Source organism: Octodon degus, unplaced genomic scaffold (assembly GCF_000260255.1).
Source record: "Octodon degus isolate 3935 unplaced genomic scaffold, OctDeg1.0 scaffold00004, whole genome shotgun sequence".
NCBI lineage: Eukaryota > Metazoa > Chordata > Mammalia > Rodentia > Octodontidae > Octodon > Octodon degus.
The window spans coordinates 23,723,695-23,728,785 of NW_004524580.1; the positions used below are offsets into that span (position 1 = coordinate 23,723,695).

General features: G+C 42.3%; 1 protein-coding gene and 1 pseudogene across 4 annotated transcripts in view; one reads left to right on the top strand and one right to left on the bottom strand.

Moving 5' to 3' along the window:
* The window catches only part of Fgd6 (FYVE, RhoGEF and PH domain containing 6), a 123,567-nt gene that overhangs the window by 89,471 nt on the left and 29,005 nt on the right, over positions 1 to 5,091 (bottom strand). The gene's annotated exons all lie outside the window — the stretch shown is intronic.
* On the top strand, positions 1,012 to 1,867 carry LOC105742309 (annotated as a pseudogene).

Genomic DNA, 5,091 nt, shown 5'->3' on the forward strand with positions numbered 1-5,091 from the left:
CACCCATACCACTCCAGAATTTGTTTACAAAAAGTTTTCTTGCTGGGGAGATGGCTCAGTAGAATAAGCACTTCCCTGGCAAGTACAAGGGTCTGAGTTCAATCCCCCATTCTGCCAAAAAATAAATAAATCAATAAAAATAAAAAATAAATAATAATAATAAAGTTAAACATATGTATGTCTAAAGAAAAGTTTTCGGGGCTGGGGAGAAGGCTCAATAGAATAAGCACTTGCCTGGCAAGCGCAAGGGCCTGAGTTCAATCGCCCGTTCCGCAAAAAAAAAAAAAAAAAAAGTTTTCTTTTGATTCTTCTGGTAGAATTAGCACAATTCAGTACAATGACACTGAAAACCAGATTTGCAAATTCTGGAGGAGGTTAAAAGTCATCAGATTATTCACGCATGGATGATAAAGACGACCCCTTATGAGGAAACACATTTTTATAACAGAATAAGGGCATGGTGGCACACATCTGTGAGCCCAGCCCTGGAGAGGCTGAGGCAGGATTGCTCCAAGTTTGAGGCCAGCCGAGGCTACCTAATGACTTCAAAGCCAGCCTGAACTACTTAATGAAAATCTGTCTGAAAAAAACAACAAAGGGCCAGGGTATGCTCAGTGGCCTAAGCACCTGCCTGGCAAGTGCAAGGTCCTGAGTTTGATCCCTGGTATAAAAGAAAAATCAAAAACAAACATACAAAAACCATAACAGAAGAGTGGTGCGGTGGATGATGATGATGACTTTGGTATTGCCCGTATGAGCCAGAGCTCCTCTAACAGTGAAATGGAGCAAGAATCAATTAATACAGACACAGGAAATGCAGACCTCCTGGATTCAGAGGAGGCAGAAAACAGCAACGTGAGTGCATCTTAGACAAGTCTAACCACACAACCAAATGAGAAAATCCAGTGTTAGAATTAGGTCAACATTTCACCGTGATGGAAATATTGATAGAGAAACCTAAACAAAACAGAAACCTGAGGGAAACGGAAGTTTGCTTTCCCATTTTGCAAGATGGCAGGTGAAAAAACTGAGAAGCCAGATAACTAAAGAGAATAAACCCAAAGCCAAGAAGGCTTCTGCCAGGGGTACGGGTAAAAAGGGTAAGGTAAAGGCAAAAAAGCCCAAGAAGTGGCAGCCCCAACGCAGCCGAAATCTCGTCCTGGTTAGAGAAATTGGTAGACACTCCTGATCTGCTATGTATTCCAGAAAGTCTTTGTTCAAGAGAAAGTACGCAGCTGCTAAATCAAAGACTGAGAAGAAAAAGAAGGAGAAAGTTCTTGCTACAATCACAAAACTGGTTGGTGGGGACAAGAATGGAGGTAGCCGGGTGGTTAAGCTTCGAAAAATGCCGAGATACTTCCCTACTGAAGATGCGCCCTGAAAGCTCTTGAGCCACAGCAAGAAACCCTCCAGTCAGCATGTGCGGAAACTTCGAGCTAGCGTCACTCCCGGCACCATCTTGATCATCCTCACCGGGCGTCACAGAGGCAAGAGAGTGGTTTTCCTGAAGCAGCTGGCCAGTGGCTTGCTACTTGCGACTGGGCCTCTGAGCCTTAATCGTGTTCCTCTATGAAGAACACACCAGAAATTTGCCACTGCCACCTCTACAAAAATTGGTATCAGCAAAGTGAAAATCCCCCCCAAACACCTCACTGATGCTTACTTCAAGAAACTGTGGAAACCTAGACACCAGAAGGGTGAGACCTTCGACACCAAGAAAGAGATTTCAGAGCAGCACAAGGTGGATCAGAAAGCGCTGGACTCACAGATTTTAGCAAAAATCAAAGCTATTCCTCAGCTCTGGGGCTACCTATAATCCGTTTTTGCTCTGACAAATGGAATTTATCCTCATAAATTAGCATTCTAAATTTCTTACTAAGAACCTAAATAACTGATACATTAAAAAACAAAACAAAACAAAATAGAAGCCTGAGATCAAAACTTTCAAAACCAAACACAGTACAGCTATTGTTAATGAATTATGCAGCAACTATGATGTCACTTGAAACACAAAGCGTTAGCCAATAAAGGTTATGTTTTATCCATATGTGTGGCATAGTTTGATAGTTTACAAAGAAAACGAGAAGTGTAAAATATCACAGAGAAATTTTCTTAAGAGGATTGGGACTAAAGCTCATAAGAGATCATTTACAGTAGAGGGAAAAAATGCTTCTGTCCAGAGAATTAGCAAAAAGCCTGCATTTTTGCTAATGTAGAGCACACTGGTGAGCTGGCAGGGGCGCAGGCAGGTGCAGCCTCACAAAGACTCGCGACAACAGTAAGAGAAAAAACATGTCCGCTGTGCCTGCAGGAACACACAGGAAAACAAAACAGATGTAGTATCAGTGTTACTGATACTCGTGTGGGGGGCATGCAGAGGGCATGCAGTTGTCATGTACGAAGACTGCTTGCATGTGACCGTTGAAGCAAAATTTCTTTCTGTGGTAGACTTCTGTTTCTGTTTACACTGTAGTTCACACAGGTTTTCATTTGCGATGGTAAAGGTTGTAAGCAAGTAAACAGCTGACACGGAAAGGTGGACGTCTATCCTAAGCACTCACTGCACATTTGATAGTGTATTTCATTGACATCTCATTTCCCTGCTCAGTGCATGTTGTACAATATAGTGGGAAGCTCCTGACAACATGGGAAGAGAGGTGACAAGCCTGTCACTTAGAAAAGGAAAGCTAAGCAACACACTGTCAGTATATGCAAGACATGTCCATGAACATGCAGCTGTCACGTGTGAAGACTGCCGTGGCGTGACAGCTGAAGTAAAGCTTATTTTTTGTAGTAGAGCTCTATTGGTATTTTCCTTGTAGTTCACATGGGGATTTATTTCTGATGTTATCTTTTAGGTTTTGTAAGGAGGTAAAAAGCTGACATGAAAATTTGAAGCTTACAATAAACACACACAACACCTACAAAGAATTGAACTCAGGACCTTGCTCTTAGCAGACAGGTACCTGTGTCATAAACTATATGATTTTTTTTGTTAACTACACACAATATAACATAAGAAACTCCTGACAAAACAGCAAAACAACTGAGATGTCAAGTATGTCCTACAAACAGGCCAGGAAAACAAAACACAATCCTGTCTGAGTAAGTGATGTGTGTTCAAGGAACATACTGTTGTTGTGTGTTATGTGTGGTAACTGAAGTAAAGATTTTTCTCTTTTTTGGTACAGTGTTATTGGTATTTTCATTGTGATTCATATGAGTTTGTTTCTGATGTTCTTTTTTTAAAATTTATTTTGTATTTTAGGGAAAGGTCTACAGCTAAAGGGTGTTCAGGGTCTCACTACTAGATCAGACTCCATAGTGATCCACCTGTTTGCAGCCTCCCAAGAGCTGGGATTACAGCTGCGCACCACCATGTCCAGTCTTAACTGCCGGCTCAGCACGCCCCAGAAATGGGGCCAGCATGGCAGGGCTGGGGATCGAATTCCTGGCCCCTTTGCCTGCTCACAGGTGCTTTAATCCGCTGAGCTATTTGGCTGACCCTCGTGATGTTCTTTCTAAGACTTTGTAAACCAAAAACCAGTTGATGTTGAAAATTTTAATGCTTTTCATAAACAGTAAGTATTGAAAAGTACATTTTTGTGATATTTTTTCCTGTTAAGTAATCACTGTTTAGGGCTGGGGAGATAGCTCAGTGGCATAAGCACCTGCCTGGCAAGCACAAGGTCCCGAGTTCGATTCCTGCTACCAGATGCAGTGCTGCCCCAGAACCAGGCATGATGGTGCATGCCTGTACTCTCAGCACTTGGGAGGCTGAGACAGGAAGATCACTATGAGTCTGAACAAGTCTGAACTACATAGCAAGATTCTGTACCCCCAAAAATAGAAAAAGAATCGTTTAAAATAACTCAAAATTAAAATGAATAATTTATCAATGGAAATATTCTGACAGACCCACCCATGTTTATGAACTTACATATTTGGTTAAAAAAAAAATTAGTCTTATGCTCCAAGGCTTAATGGTATCAGAACTGAATTTTTTTTTTTTTTTGTACCTGGAACTGAACTCAGGCTATTGCGCTTGCCATGCAGGCACTTATGCTGCTGAGATATCCTCCTGGCCCACTTCATGGTATGAAAGTCATTATTTTAACAGTTAAATTAAACTTTCTTCCTTCAGCTCTTTATATTCTTCATTGAAGTAGCAGTGTGAATTTCCACTCTAAATTTTCTTTTGGGAAAACTTTAAAAAAAAAGATGCAGTGTAGAGCAGCAGAGAAAGTCTCTCCAAGGTTTGGTGTCCAGGCTGTGCCATACAGCACTGTGACAAAAAGAATGAGGGGAGTGGATCCACAGGACCAAGAAAGGATCTGAAGTGAGAATTGACTGTGCACAAGGAGAGCAAAGAAAGAGACTTCAACAAAGCAAGTGGAGGCGGCGGGCAGGGCCTTCTCCCTACAATTAGGCTCACCGCCTGGGAAGGGCAGTTGGGAGACTGCAGACCCACGGGAACTCCTAGTGACCCCAAAGGGCTCCATGGAGAAACACACCAGTGGAACACAGCTCTAGAGATGGAGGACTGCAGTGGCTAGGGAGTTACGTAGGAGAGGAAAGGGAAAGTGGCCGGAGAGCCATCTCGAAGAGGTGCCAACTGAGCTCAGAACTCAGCAACTGCTGGCTTCATCTATGAATTCCAGTATCAGGGTCAGGAGCTGAGTTCATGTCAACAGAAGGTCAAGGAGATGAGTTCGAGCTGGCAGGTAGCCAATTCAAGCTGGAAGGGGTGCCTGGACTGCTGCAGGCTGAACAGGTCTAGTAGACCACCATGGCTAGAAACCAGCCTGAACCTCAGTGGAACTAAAGGTGCAGGCTCTCTGGAATTATCCAGTACTCCAAAGGAAAGCTACAACTGGCTTGCACGGACTAATCCCCTCAAATCTGGACTCTACCTATGTTATCTACTAGGGACAGCAGAAATACACCTTTTTTTTTTTTTGTTTCCATTTTTCTTTTTTTATTTTATTTTTTTTTCTCTACAGTTTTATTGATAAACATATAGCAATGAGACAGTTTCAAATCAAATCGGAAGTACAGTTGCAACAAATAATACACTGCATATATTCTTCT